Below are 16940 nucleotides of genomic sequence, written 5' to 3' on the forward strand. Positions count from 1 at the left end.
ATAAACCAAATCAACCAGTCAAGAAAACTACCGCGAACTGGTCTCCCACATTTCGTTTGCTCTCAAAGATAACGAACACTGTGATTATTTACTTATATATCCTTTCGGGTCATAAAATTCCTCATGTAGCCCTGTGAAAAATCTTCACCTCTCTAAATGAAAGAAAGAGGTTTAGTTTCTGCAAATGCCAATAGACGGCGCAGTTATGGTATTACGTCACTCACTCATTCAGTTCAGGGTGTAAGCACAGATAAAGATATATCTTTATCTGTGGTGTATGGTATTCCGAATCACTCCCTTCGCTTCCAGCTGACCTACACCTTGCTACCAGTTTAAATGGACACCTGACGTGCATAGGCGTGCGCAGACCCTTTGATTAGGGGAGAGAGCAAAAGCATTGATGAAACTTCAGTCGGGTAAGAAAAACCCAATTGTGTTCATTCACTTAAGACAAAACTGTTTTAGCAGCAAGAGTCTGAAGTACTTAGCAGTTACAAATGGTAATTTACAATGCATTACCGAAAACAACAAAATTGCGAGCGAAGCGAGGAAGAAAATTTTATATCCAAATATTTGGAAATTGAAAACAATATTGATTTAATATGGCACAAAAAAATTTCAGGAGCTCCATTTTCTTGATTTAGATCATTCGGTACCCAGGCCCAACTGCCAGCACCCCCTAGTTCCGGCTCTGAACTTGACAAGACTGTAAGAAAAGCAGATATTGAAAGCGAAGCGAGAAAGAAAATTTTACGAATTTTATTTTTATTTGTATAAAATTAGATATCGAGAGGGAATTGCCTCTTTGTGCCCCCTGCAGGTGCTCTTGCCCGTCTGGAAGAAGCAATGCAAGAAAGACGTGAAAACTAATTCCATCTTGTATCTTTTTGTCCTGTTACTCTTAGATTCTACGAGGTGCATTCAAGTTCTAACGTCTCCTATTTTTTTCATTACTAGAAGCAGTTATAGACGTGAGAGTTGTTTGAGAAGAAGCATCCATTCTTGAAGGTTGATGAGGCCAGATAACAGCACGAAACGGCCTATAGGTAGCTAGTGGCGCTATCTAACGAAGGACATGTTCTTGATACTGGAAATAACATCACTTACATCGAAAGAACAGCGTGTTAATATCCATTTTCTTCACCTGCGTGGAGTAACACCCATCGATATTCATCTTAAATTGACTGAGACATGCTGTGGTGGTGTCATGGACGTGAGCAATGTGCGTTCGTGGGTCTGATAGTTCAAAGAATGTTGAACGTCGTATGAAAACAAACCAAAGGAGCCTCGCCAACGAACCAGACGCCAGTTACTCCATTGCTGAGAAAAGGGATGTTTTGGGACTGCGAAGGCGTTATACTCACGCAATTCTATCCTAAAGGTACCACAATGATGGGTATAAGCTATGGAACTGATTTGAGGACCAAGTTGCTTCCAGCATTGCGAAAGAAACGGCCGGAAATGAAGCTGTGTTCTTTGATCAGGACAACGCACCTCCTCATTGGGCGGCCATTGTTCAGCCGCTCTTCATGGAAAACAAATCTGAAGTGAATCACATTCTCCGTCCATACTCCCCTGACCTTGCACCTAGTGATTTTTAGCTTTTCCCAACGCTGAAGGACTTTCTCCGGGGCCGCACATTTTCCTCTCGTGCTGCTATTGTATCGGCAATTTTCCAGTGGGGCAAGCAGACCCCTAAAGAAGCGTTCGCGGCGGCCATGCAATCATGGCGTCGACGTTGCGAAAAGTGTGTACGTCTAGAGGGAGACTATGTTGAGAAGTGAATGAAGTTTCATCTCTGTTGTGTAAGTTGTTTATGAGAGAAAATATAGGAGACCTTAGAACTTGAATGCACCTCGTACTAGTCTTGCATTCTTTTACCTGAATGGTTATACCTCTAGAATTGATTTACGTCCAAGATTGGGGAGAGGCAATGCCCATTGACCTTCCTGTGGTTGCGCCACTGTACCCCCTTCTCCCGTAGTTGTTTTCAACTTTAATCGCTTCAAAATGCTTGATTTTCTTTAAGGGTATAATGTCGTTTAATACCGGCGATAAGATTCCTCTACACTAAATTTCTAGGTGAAAGTATATAATAATGTAGGGACATGGACGTCTGTAAGGGGGAGGGTGGCAAGGATGGTCACACCCTTAGAAATCGAATGTCACCTTAAAAGTATATATTTAACATGTAATTATAATTTGATTTCAGTCGTACTAATTTAAATAAATGCGATAATTTCACATTCAAGTGGTGTTTTTTGAGGGGGCAACACGCTTCATGAAAAAATACCTTGCTTGTCGCTCCATGGAAAAAAATCTTCAGACGTCCATGATTAGGGGGTCAATTGCCCCCCTTGACAACCCCCAGAGCGCACGCTTATGCCGACGTGACGAGCGAGTACAACAGGGGATAGGATTTGACTGCACGTAGTGGTGACGGTTTGATTTATGTTAAGTACGTAGTTAGTTGTTTGACATTATTTTAGTTTGTTTGGTAGAAGCAGTGTTAGTAATTATTTATCTTATTGAGCTTTATCCGAATGATCGTCACTTCAGACAAAAGATGGGGGGATCCATACACAGACAGAATTTCATAATTTATAATACTTAGATAATTTCCACTCTTAAAAAGACAAATAGTGGATTGAACCCATGAAAAAATAAATTAACAGCAGAGAGAATTGAATTGAATTCAAAGTGGCCACTCTATGATCATGATAAAATTTAAATATAATTCCCGCTTCTCAGAGCGAACTTTCCAAAAATTCAAGGGTACAAGCAGATGCTTTCTTTACTTCAACCTTAAGTATTACCATTGCCGCGGTGGCTCAGTCGGTAACGCGTCTGACTACCATGCTCAAGGTCCCGGGTTCGATCCCCGGCCAGTTCAAATCCGGGAACTTTTCTAACGTTGGAAGCGGCCCCGGCGCCCACCCAGCGTCGAATAACATGGGTACCTGGGGGAAACCCTGGGGTGTAAAGGCGGTCAGGGGCGTGATGCTGATCACATCACCCCCACTCATGACCGGATCAAGAAAGTGTATACGCCTTCATGCCGTGGTGCTAAGCACAGGGGAGAACTTTACCTTTTTTTAAAGTATTACCGCCTCTCACCACCCACACACAGACACACACAAATACATTAACAATATAAGAGGTCTGTGCGATTCCAATGTATCCAAATTCATTTCAATGAAACGGTTGGTATATATATTTAAAATATTTAATTTAAGTGCGGAGTTTACATTTGACATTTCACATACTGGGACTCAAAATACATAAAAAGAAACACGTCACGAATGTTAAGGGATATATTCATCTACGAAAAATTGTTACTTCTATAAAAATTTCAAACTCAAATTTCCTAAGTAGCTTCAATATTTATTATCCTGCAATAATTTCCCGCCTGTCAGATAGATTATCCTGTAAAGGATACTAACAAAGAAAACTAATTGAGAGAATTCTGTTTTATTTTCCAATCACCTTCCTTTTCCTTCCTTTAGAAAAATAAAAGCTAAATTGTGAAAAACTCACCTCAGGGCTTTATTAAGCATTCATAAATTGAATGGGATTTGGATTAATAAAAGTTGCAATTTTTCACGTCTACGGAGAAAAATTCCGGGAGCCAATGATTCACGCATAATTCCCGGAATTCAAGGAATTCCCGGTGAGTGACCACCCTGTGAAATGTTGTTTTAAGTTCACTTTATGCACATAAAGGCTAATCGGGACTGAACCTACAGTTTAAAGTGGGATCCGAACCACCATTTGACTCCAAACAGCAGAGAGAGTCACTTGCATTGTAATAATGTCGATATTAATATTAAATGAGTGTTACTGTTAATTTTCAAGCAATTAGAATTGTTAATAAACTGTCTTCTATTATCCAGTCTTTTGTCATGCTTTTGGTGAAAGTACCGACTTAATACCCGTAGCGTCTGCTGCATATTCGGGTGCAGTCCACAAGCGTACAAAAATATGCAAGTGTGGGCTCGTGGTATATTAAAGGTGCCACGAGCGCACAACAAACAATGCTGCGTTGCCACATCTATGATTGAGGAATGGCTGACCTGTAGCCTATAGAGGATTAATTGCATAAAAAGTCAAATATCAACAAACATTACACATGTTTGTTATAACAAAACTTCCATGAATACAATGAATGACTTTGTTTGTAACTTAATTGTTAACGCTGAAAAGATATCCCATAACTTTAAGGAATCTTGAATACAATGAATAACTTTCTCCGATGAATTGAAGTAAGTCAAATATCAAGAAGTATTACACATGTTTATTATAACAAAACTTTCATGAATATAATGAATGAGTATAACTTAATTGTTATCGCTGAAAAGATACCACATAACTTTAAGGAATCTTAGAATACAATGAATATCTCTTTCCGGTAAATTTTTCGTATCCGGAAAACGGCTGAAACTAGCTAGTTGTGTCAATTTCAATATTCCTACTTACGTATTCTGCATTGAGAAACATAGTTGAAGGTGGCATTTCGCTTATTTCACGGAAATAAGCTCTATTTGCGACATATCGAGTAAGTTTTCTTCGTTGTTTCTTCCCTTCCGTAACACGCGAAATGGCGGTCACAGTTTCACCACCGTAGTCGTTATGCAGTGTTTCCACCCCACAACGCGTAGAAAGTGCAAGATAAGCGAAATTGAGTGTTCCGCGATCGGCACAATTGCTAATTATTTACCGGTGAAGAGGAATGTCGGCAATGTGAAATTCGTTATACTTAATAATTTTGGTCTCCTAATAGTGAATGTGCAGTTGAAGTTTGGAGCTCATTTGGGGCCAGGTGACTCCGGCCAATTTCTAACTTGCCTTTAACACGGACTCTATAGAGAGAGCCGGGTAGCCGGAGCAGAGCGGAGGCGGGGCCGCAGTAGCAGTAGCGGGCGGTTGGTCAATTATCCCAGGGGTGGAGCCCGGAATCGGTGGGAAATTTAAATTCAAAAATTATTTTCGTTTGAAATTTTTGGGTCCAAATTTCCCACCGATTCCGGGCTCCGTCCCTGGGGTAATTGACCTACCGCACGCTACCGCTACCGCGGTTCCGCCTCCGCTCCGACTACTCGTTTTTCTCTATAGAGTCCCTGTTAAAGGCATGTTATAAATGCAAAATCACAAACAATCATGAAACGTACATCATCACGAAACATGCAATACCATGCTCTACTACGAAATATACTACATCTGCAACGCCTTTCAACTGTACCACGCATCCTGCACACGTCATTTTAAATACGTTCAGCGCGTTCAAATGAACATACGTATTGAAACGTGTGACCAGTAACCTAAACGCGTGTTTGGAAACACTGACCCGGATTACGTCATCACACACAGGCTACATCCACCTGGAAGTAAATGGATGCAAGAGCTTTCGTGCTCCGGTCACACATTTATATCCAAAAATACATGATTTACAGGCAAAATTCAATGAACGATGCGAGAAAACACTTCTCCGAACTTCCACAAGTCTAAAGAAACTGCATTCGGTAAGTAATTTCTCCGGAAAATTTTAAGAAATCCGTTTTCCGTATACGGAAAATTTACCCTTTTACCGATGAATTGAAGATATTCATGTGTCTCTGGATGAATACCTTCCTTCGCAGATCATCCTTCCGTCCCTCATTGAAATGACCTCTTTGGACAGAAGATATTTTTGTTTCACTTTCTGCTTTAATTTGCTTAAGTACTCGTAAAATGATGAAAATACTGGGATGTGGCGAATAAAACTGGCTATTATAGTCCCTGTGAGACGCTTCTATTCCTGTCGGTAGAACATCAGCCCACATTGAGGGAGAAAGCCTGAAAAATAATAAGGAAATGAAAATTAATGAAATTAAAATAAATTATAAAAGAAAACTTATAATTATATATATATAAGTGGCCGCGGTGGCTCAGTCGGTAACGCGTCTGACTACCATGCTCAAGGTCCCGGGTTCGATCCCCGGCCGGTTCAAATCCGGGAACTTTTCTAACGGTGGAAGCGGCCCCGGCGCCCACCCAGCGTCGAATAACATGGGTACCTGGGGGAAACCCTGGGGGGGTAAAGGCGGTCAGGGGCGTGATGCTGATCACATCACCCCCACTCACGACCGGATCAAGAAAGTGTGGGGCGTTACCCCCACACCCCCTATACGCCTTCATGGCGTGGTGCTATGCACAGGGGAACACTTTACCTTTATATATATATATATATAAGGTTTATCATATTTATAGTATATATAGGCCTACCTTGCTGTCTCCTCTATGTAGTTTTCCAGTACGTAATCGGAGAATATTTTCCCATCCGGATGTGGTGTGACAGACATTTCTGAATCTCTATCCTTGTAGTACAGCTGATTGCTGCTCCCGACTCCAGACGTCAACAAGGCTGCTCGGAGCTCCGTTGTTGCCGCGACGAAATGAACTGCGCGCAAAATGTGCCACGCCCGAAATGTTCACGTAACCTTCTCAGTTCCCGTACTGAGAAATGTAAGTATGCTGCTATGTTAAATGTATGTAATACACATTAAAGCTTCTGTTCATTGTGTGTAATACACTAACCGAATGTACCGAGTGTGTTCTTGAAGCGACACGCACATAACTGTACTGCAATGACTGTTTTTCACATCACAAACTACGCACTTGATAACGTCCACAATGGCATCCGTCCGCATGGAGGGCCATAAATGTTTGCGATTGCCGTAACTGCTTCACCATACTGATTTTGTACGAATGCAGTAGACGTTATTTCTTGTAAATCCGTATATTTGAGGAATACACATGGTTAAATACATACACTAACAAATACAACTGAACTGTGGGTGAGCAACAGACACGCACGTCTTGGTTGAATGTTTCACTGCAGCGGAATGAGACTGTCTTGGGGATGTGTTCCCAACTGTACACGCTGCTTCACTGGCGTGCTGCAAGTCCCACTAAAATGATTAAATTAATGATTAAAATCTGAACAGTCGGAAACCAGACTATACTGCAGGCAAAATAGAGTTTAATCTTGATTTTTTGTCACAGAACAGGCAATCCCATACTTTATTCAGTGCATAGGAGAATCTGTAACTTGTACTATTATGCCACTGATTTCTGATTTGAGATAATTTTTGTAAAGGTGCTGGCAAGAACTAGTTGCATTTGATTAGGGTTTCGAGGATTCTCATTACAATGACTAAAGTGAATAGACCTAAGTACATTAAAAATGGTAATTTACTGAAGTGTACGATGAAATGTTTATGTGGCAATAAACTTGTGTTTCTGATGGGACATATTTACATTGAAGAAAGATAATATGCATTATTAAAACACGGCAATGACACAAAATACTGGCAATATTATTTTCCCTTAAAAACCATAGCAGTTTATCGGTATAGCGTTGTGAGTGATTTTATCAGGTCGTCAAATGCTGAATCTTCTACAGGTCACGAACGAGACCAAACAACACATCTTCTCTCGTGATCGATTAAAAAAAACACTAGTCTATTTCGATTTTGTAATATACCTTATTTTTTAAATTTTCATGAAATATAACTCTGCTATAGTCTCATTATCAGGGATAGTTTCGTCATAACGTGGATTGCAAATGCGATAACCAGAAACGGGCAGGAATAATTGGGTGGGAATAACAACACTTCTTCTGGACGCGAGGCCACGTTGCACACCCATAGACCCAGACCACCACGAACCTTTTAGGGTCCAGTGATGCAGGTTAATAGCCATAGTTTCTTTGTGTTCAGGATGGGTGTTGTTAACTCAATTAAAATCTTGTAGTATTTCCGAGCCAGAGATAAGAACGAAGGTGTTATACCTAAGAAGATAGAGAGAGCGTGTGTGACGTCACCTGAAGCCAAAATAGCTTGCGGCGGCCGCCATGTTGGGATGTGCCACCCGGCTGTTGCGTCTATTTGTTAACATTCAGCGAGAGGGAATTTCATCGGGAAAATTAAGGTTGCTTGTTATGTTTCTTTATGTTTAAATCGTCAGAAACAATAACACGAAGTTCTTAGTAACTAGTTTTGATGAAAAACAAAGAGATATACCTTTTATGTACTGGGGCATGTTCATTTACCGCATGTAGATAATGCTCTATTATATCTATTACCAGAAATGGTAATGAAATAAGCAAGCATTCACCGCGCCGCAATAAACAGACCGACGCGACACGATAAACGCTATTGGGAAAACGGACTAACCTGAGTAACACATGCAGCTTACCGTATCGCTTCGGTTCGAAAAGTTGCATTGATTTCTGAGAGTTCGCTTCCAAGCGGCACGTGTTGCTTGTCGCTTCGTTCTGAATAGAGATATTTCATACCGAAACAACAAGCGATGCGTGCCGCTTTGAGGATTTCATCAATGCAGTCTTGTGTGGTCTGTTTTGCCGCTAAGGCAGGTGTAAACGTTCGCTGTCTCGAGACGAGTGTACATTCGATCTGAAAATTCCATTGTTGGAGGCGACAAGCGACACGAGCCCCTTCAGTCTGAAGAAAGACAAAAAACGTGCATGCCCCACAAACAAACCGAGGCGACAAGATGGACTGTATTAAGAGAACAGCCCAGTCCGAGCGACACATGCAGCTTGGCGTGTCGCTTCGGTTCGGAAGGTCTCATTTATTTCGGATGGACGGTTCCCAAGCGACACATCTCTCTTTTGCCATTTCTGAAGTTTCTTTGTTCGTTAAATGAATTCACATTCCATAAAATTCTCAACACATATAAACATTTGCAATAGGCTAGTTATTTTTAGGAAACGTGCGACCGATTCTTGCTATTCCGATATGTCACAATTTTTAAGTAAAAATTTTATACATACCGTTAATAATAATACCACTAATAAAATCACAACAGAAATGCATGTATTGTATAATCAACGTAAATATGTATGTTGTAATCATGTGCATATTTATCTGGGACCTCTCAATTCCTTCTTCTTTTAAAACATTTCTTGCCACTTCTATTGTTGCATCCGAAAGCTGTGCACAGAGGCATAGCTTCTTATTTATTATCTACTCGCAGTGTCACTGAAATGTACAGATAGAATGCAGTATGCACTATAAACGAACATTCCACGTTCAAATCCCTACTTCCACCAATGTATTATATGTAACTGTGGAACATCCCAAGATGGCGGTTTTACCTCACACCCTTCCCCTCACCCGGGAAACACGCTTGGGCGCTCTCTATTCCTTCTATACTCTAAGGGCTATACTATTCAGGCGGATCGGGTATGGAGTCTCCTCGTACAACATGCTAATCTAACTTACAACCTAACAATAGATCTATTCTATTACACATTTAACCAACCATTGAGCTTCCCAGATTCGACCTCGTGACTTCGTCCACACTTCACTAACCAGTGATAGTTCATGTGACAATCACAAAAGTCAGAGTTCATGGCTGTGTATACAAGCTGTTCAAAAAGTGACGCAATCTTTTGAATAAAATATACATACATGTGCTATGACAAGAGCTCTAAATGTTCTCTATTGTGCATTTTCACACAAATATGAAAGACTCATCACTTTTTGGAAACACTTTCTGTAACGTTCCAGTCGATATCTTACCCACACAGAATTTAATGTTGACTACAGCTCTTGCATTTTGCGAGGGTCGTTTAAATATGCGGTGTCATTCAGATATGTCCAAAGGAAGAAGTCTGGAGTTAATGCTGGGGATCGTGCAGGCCAAAAAATGTTGAAGCAGTCTTCCAGCAAAAATGGCTTTCAATGTAAACAAGGTAATCCATTATTCTCTGATCATATACAAAATAATTTCACGATGCGTAGTTTGTGCGGGGAGAGGGTGTTTGTGTGTTTGTGTGTGTGTGTGTGTGTGTGGGTGTGTGGGTGTGGGTGTGTGTGTGTGTGTGTGTGTGTGTGTGTGTGTATTCACTTTTACATTGCATAAAGTACTGTTAAATGGAGCATAATAATACAACCACTACGACAACCTGTTTGGATATTTTCTCCACCTTTTCAATGCACGGTTTAAAGGAAGCCTTTGAACGGATAAGGATTTATGGCCATTCTTATGTTTGATTAAATAATATTACAGTTTTAATGACAAATAAAAACAAAACTAATATGGGTGATTAGCCGAGTAGATAAATGTAAATACGGTATTTAAAAGTATTACAGTAATAATGAGAACAGATTGCAATGTAAAATAAAAAATCTTGATATTGTATTTTTTAGGAAAACGATGTTCCCACATAATAATACGTGAGCTGTTTAATATAGAATTATTATTATTCTTTTATTCACATAATTTCTGAACTAATCGTCAGCTGAAACATATGCAATGCTATAGGAGACATATAGCACAGTTCGAAGGTGGCTTCAAATGTTTAAGGGGGGGAGACAAACAATCTTAAAAGAAGGTGGACCTGGAGCTCCGGTAAATGTTCTTACGGAAGAAAACATCAACATTGCTGCTGTCATTGTGAGAGAAGATTGTCGAATAACGTTAAGAGTGCTATCAGAAATACTGAAAATTTCATTGGGTGGCAGCGACACGTGGTAAGACAAAATACACATGAGAAATGTGCGCTATGCGTTCCAAGAGCACGATAATGCACTGCAGCATCATTAAACATTATTTATGTTCATTCTTTTAATAACCAACTTTACAGACATGATATATACGTTTTTAGGGTCAATGCATTTTTGCAAAAAAAAATAATAACGTTGATAAACGGTGCAACTACACTATGTCCTCACTATCTCTGGAGCAGACGAACGAAAACAAGTCTCTGCGCGCGCAAGTAGTAACGCGAGATGGATCCACCAATGAAGACGTGACAGGAACGGGATTGCATGGAGGGGGAAGCGACTGCAGTTACCTGCCTTGCCAGTAGCGTGCACTGCTTCGCTTTGCCCACTCGATACTCCCACGTTCTCTGCCTCTATGCGCCCCCTTGCTCCAGAGATAACTGAGACAGGGTATATATGCTTACGGAATCCTGAATTTTGCACAATACCCTATTTCTAGAATTATTTCTATGATTTTTTTTCTTGTTTCAGCTAATTACAATAATATTTCTCTCTTTGTTAGAGAATCAAAAACATGTGAAAAGAAAGGTATAGACTGTCTAAAAGAGAATGAAGGTACGTGTACTTTGAAACGTTCCGCATAGGTTAGTGTTAAGATACATGTCCAGTAGATCCGTGAAGACAGCCCCACCCATAACGGCACAAATTATAAGACATATTCTAAAAACTAGTGCCGAATTAGTGTTATCAAAATATGCAATCCAAAAAATTAGTGCTACTTTAATATACCAGAAAAATGAAAATGATTCTGGGTGAGGCTAACATCACGGTGGCCCAGCCACAACAGCACAAATTACATAACATGTGCTATGATTTAGTGCTAAATTAGTGCTGATCAACCCGCATGAAAGAAAAATTAGTGCTATAAATACAAGCAAGTTATTGATTACTTTGATATGTGCCGCATGTGAAGCTAACCCCACCCACATCACCCAAGAGGTTAAAGACCACGCCAAGATTTAGTTCTAAATTAGTGCTGATCAACCCGCATTAAAGAAAAATTAGTGCTATTAATACAAGCAAGTTATTAGAGATCTATTGATTCCTTTGATCTGTGCCGCCTGTGAATCCAGCCCCACCCACACCCAAAATGTTTAAATCCCACGCCAAGATTTAGTGCTAAATTAGTGTTGATCAACTCGCATGAAAGAAAAATTAGTGCTATTAATACAAGCAAGTTATTAGATACCTATTGATTCCTTTGATCTGTGCCGCCTGTGAAGCTAGCCTCACCCACAACACCCAAAATGTTATATGCCAAGCCAAGATTTAGTTCTAAATTAGTGCTGATCAACCCGCATGAAAGAAAAATTAGTGCTATTAATACAAGCAAGTTATTAGTGATTAATTGATTCCTTTGATCTGTGCCGCCTGTGAAGCTAGCCTCACAGCACCCAAAATGTTATATGCCAAGCCAAGATTTAGTGCTCAATAAGTGCTGATCAACCAGCACGAAAGAAAAATTAGTGCTATTAATAAAATAAAGTTATTAGTGATTAATTGTTTCCTTTGATCTATGCCGCCTTTGAATCATGAGTGTCAGGAAGGGGGTCGATGGGGTCGGTGGACCTCCCCTGGAAATTGACATTGTTCATTTAAGAATACAAAAAGCCGAAAGTTTGTTACTCTAATTGTTAAGAACAGAAATAAAGTTCATTTACTTAGTATTAGAACAGAATACTCAAAGTAAAATTCATTGGATCGAAAACATTGAGTGAAAAACACAGGAACCATTTCATTCAATGAACAAATGGTTTCATAGTTTTCAAAATTCTAATAATTACAGTTATAGGTGAGAGGACACACAAAAAAAATCTTTATGAAAAGAATAATTGGCCCTAACATTTAAAGCCTTTTCTTGAACGAGACGTTCAAAAGTTAATATCAAATTGCATTTTAGATAGTAACTGCGTAAAATGCAAAAGAAATAATGGAAAATAGTTGTGCTGGTATTCACTCGTTTGGTAGATTGAGTCTCCCCATATATATATAATAATAATAATAATTATTATTATTATTATTTCAAATAAAATTTATTTTTGTCTGTTTATAATATTTGTTATTGTATAACAACACTTATAACTATAACCGTGGTAATAATACTTACTATTTTTTCTACTCTTCAACTCTTATCATTTTCCTGAGCCCCCCTGCAAAAAATTATGGCGACGCCCATGCTGTGAAGTTAGCCTCACTCAGAACATCCAAAAGGTTAAACTCCCAGTTCAATGTTTAGTGCTCAATTAGTGCTCATCTACCTCCATAAGAGGGATATTGGTGCTCTTATTACGAGTAAGTTGTTAGAGAATAGTTGATTATTTTGGTATTGTCTGACTCTTTGCTCTTATATTTGAGCACACCCCGCATCTACCAAACATATTTCCAAGGTTGTCATCGCGCTGCGACGCCAAGGGTCCCGGGTTCGAATCCCGCTCGGGCATGGTTGTTTGTGAATGTCCATTCATCAATTTCATCATTTCATCACTCATCCCCATCTTCGCAAATTAGCCAAGAGGCACAAAACGCGAAGTAAAATAAAATAAATCAAATCAAATCAAAATCAAATTCAAGGTTGTTGTAATTCATGTTATATCAAGTGAGTGATGCAAATTTTATGTTTCATGCATTGGAGAATTAAACTTGTGACACAGTCTTCTATAAATAACGATTAATTTTACTTGTGTCTAATTGATTGACTTGTTATTTCAAGTCCAAGTTATGCACAATAAGAGTAGTCGGGAGGAACTGCATCTACAGTTTGAAGTTGGAACCGAACCATAATGTTCCTCCACCTGGTATCGAACTCGGGACCCCTTGATTACAAGGCGACAACGCTACCAGTGTGCCACGGGGGAGGCATTTTCTTGTGCGTAAAACTATAAAAATGCTCTAAGGTATTTAGGCTGAGTTAAAAATTCGGGTCAAAGTAATAAAAAATTCGAATTGATCACAGACACCATTTTGGGACTGATGACATACGCTACATATTATACATTTAAAGTTTTATTTACTTTTGAGCGTACCCGATAGCGTAGTGGTAACGTCATTGCCTTGAAATCGAAACTGGTTCCGGATTCGATACCCTGTTGTGATATGTACATGAATGAAGTGTGTGCACATAAAGTGACCTTAAAACAAAAACTCAATGTGTGTTTTTTTTTTTAATTTGTGAATTATGAGGTAACATTAATTACTGTAGGTTTACTTGCTTTGGACCTCAAAAATGTATTCCAGACATAATTTTGAAATATATCCTCTTAATTGCTGTGTAAAATAATTTTCTTGTACATCATTTTGAAAAGCATCTTCAAATTTTGCTCGATGATATTACCTTCTAGGCGTTTGCAATATCTAGTTGCTGCAGAAATTTCAGTTAAACAATCTAAAAATGTGGTTCTTCGCGTCTTATCGTCTCAAATGTACCATTCTTAACACATTTTATTTTCAAATTTGAGATAAAATAAAGCTGTAACAGTCCTACCATCCTCGCTCTGTACATTCGAAAAATGTAGACTGTTCTGAATTGTGAAAATCTTACCACTGACGAAATTTTAGAACACCATATGTAGTAGCACTAAGCTTTGTGAAACCTCGGAAAATATGCGAACTACAATGCCAATGCCAATGATTTATTGGCATGTTCTCTTTTGTAAGTATCGGGACCATTGGGCCCTTGATTTACTTTCATGTTCTTACAAAGTAGTGTATGTACAACATTGCTCTTGCTATAACCCTGATCGACTGTCGCCGGGATTTGGACAAGATTGCATTTGTATTATTTCACTAATTCGAAATTATTGAGTTCCTTGTTATCATTTCGCATTGACAGAGGCGGAAAATAATTACTATTATTTTCCAAAGCATACAATAGTTCGGTGCACTGATGAAAATTTCAAATCACAAACTACATTTTTGCACAACACTTTAAAGACACATTAAACAAAATGTAACCACAGAAAATAATAATAATGATGACAATATATAAAGTAACAACAAAATCACAATCTGTGCTTTTATAGCTGCACTATCAAGGAACACTAATCTGCCCCATTCAAAACAGTACTTTGGAAGTAGTCATAAACGGGGAGCATATGTAACACACCATAATAATACAATAGTATTTTTGAATTTATATGAGTTCAAAATTTCGGAGAATGGAGTGAGACATCCGGACCTGTGGTCAAGTTGCGATGCTCCGAACTGCTGGATTTGGATGCTTTTGTATCTGTGCTCAGAAGTTGTAATACATGGCATATATAGCAGATTGAACAAAATCCAGTTCAAGGTCTTCATGGATTTGTGAGATACGAGTATCTCGGCTACGTCCAGTAATAAGTCGAGCGACATTATTCTGTGTAATCTGCAATTTACGTATGACCGAAGGACGGAGATGATCCCAAGCTGGCGCCGCATACAGGAGTGTGGGACGTACCATCATGTTATACACATGCAAGCGAGTCTTCAGCTCCAAGGTAGGATTTCGGAAAACTGGGTACAAATGTCCAACCCGAGTTTGTGCTTTTGCTGTCACAGTTGATATGTGTTTATGGAAATTTAGTCTTCTGTCCAAAACCACTCCTAGATATGTTGCAGAAGGCTTGTCCTGTATAGAAGATCCCTGGAGTCGTATAATCTTCGGGAGTTGTCTATATCGACGTGTAAATAAAACCGCCGCACTCTTCAGTGAACTATACTTCATGTGCCAGTGAGTAGACCAATCTTCCATCCGTCTCATCCGCTAACATGCATTTATGAGTGACAGGGATATCACTGGTATATAAAGCAAATAGAAGTGGAGATAGAACAGCTCCCTGAGAAACACCAGCACTTATCTTAACGATGGATCGAATCCCTAAAAATTGCACTGAAATTGTCTATTTTGTAAATACTGATCCAATAATTGCACCAAATGAATAGGAACTCCAAATTCAGATAGTTTTACAAGTAATCCAGAATGCCTAATTCGATGAAAGGCTTTGTGCGAGTCGAGAAATACTCCTAGAGAATATCGACTGAGATTAAAGTGTCCTGTAACATACTCCACTACTCGGACCAGTTGCGTAGTAGCACTGTACTGTTTACGAAATCCGAATTGATGATACAGTAGCAAGCCTTTTTCATCCACCACATCTTGTAATCGTCTGAGTAGTATATATTCAAAGATTTTGCTAACATGGCTCAGAAGGCTTATACGTAGGTCTATAATTATGTGGTAGAAGAATGTTCTTTCCTGGTTTTGGCAAGAAGATTATTTTTGCTAGTTTCCAACTTGATGTAGCCAGTAAGGAAAATAGCATTGGAGAAGATATATAACACCTTTTGTACTCCTGGTGGGTTGTGAGAAGTGGATAAGCTGTGAGTGGTTCATGACGTAGTTGTTCCAGTCGATGTTGAATATTCTGGTTATAAGTGTCATTATGCGGTTGATCTGGTGTGTGGAATTCGTTCTCTAGGTGTGTAGAGAACACTTTAGCCTTCTCCTCTTGTGTGTAGACAATGTCATTTGGACCGTGGAGAAAGTAGACAGCGGATTGTGAATTCTTTCGTAGATAGTTTCTTAATAATTTCCAGAATCTACTATCCTGCATTGATATCCCGGAGAATTCGGTGTCCCAATCTGCCTGTCGCTGTCGGATGAGATATCGGCGAAATCGATCATGAAATTGATATACGACTGTTTGTAGCGATAGTTATAAGTTTGTTGTATGCCAGAATGTCAAGCAAAGTGTAAAATATGCATAGAATCCTTACAGAAAAGGGCACGAAATAGTTTCACTGGATATATCTCCATAATAGTGCGAGATATGAAAAAAACTGTAAGAATCAATTTTGTTCCTTTTTCAATTCTGAAGAAAACATGTATGTATAATTATTTTTCCAAAACCACTATTAAAGGCGTTATGATGGATTTGCTTAGTTAGTGCATGAAGCGGTAGCCATCTTGGATTTATGACGCCACACAGGCCTTCTGCCACAATTGCGGGTAAAACACCTGGTAGCACGTGATTGTGTACCACACTAGCAACGTATTACCAAATAATCCATAATAATAATAATAATCCAATAGCGCTATAGCCCAATATTGGGACCTGGCTTACCTACCGACTGCTGGCTTCCCTCTCATGCGGGATAAATAATGAACCTGCTTTAAAGTAAGTTTATACCAACACTATTAGTAGTGTAATCTTTCACATACACCGGATGAAAAGACGAAACAGATATTGCTTAACGAGCCAAGCGAGCAAGAACATTTTTAGATCTATTTCTTTTCAAACTAGCCTGATCTGGTAAACGGCAAAAATGATCAAAACCTCTATTAAGTTTCCATCGATATAACATCTTTACAGGCTCACAGCAAAAGCAATCAAT

Source organism: Lepisma saccharinum, chromosome 21, assembly GCF_977018435.1.
Source record: "Lepisma saccharinum chromosome 21, izLepSacc3.1, whole genome shotgun sequence".
Lineage (NCBI taxonomy): Eukaryota > Metazoa > Arthropoda > Insecta > Zygentoma > Lepismatidae > Lepisma > Lepisma saccharinum.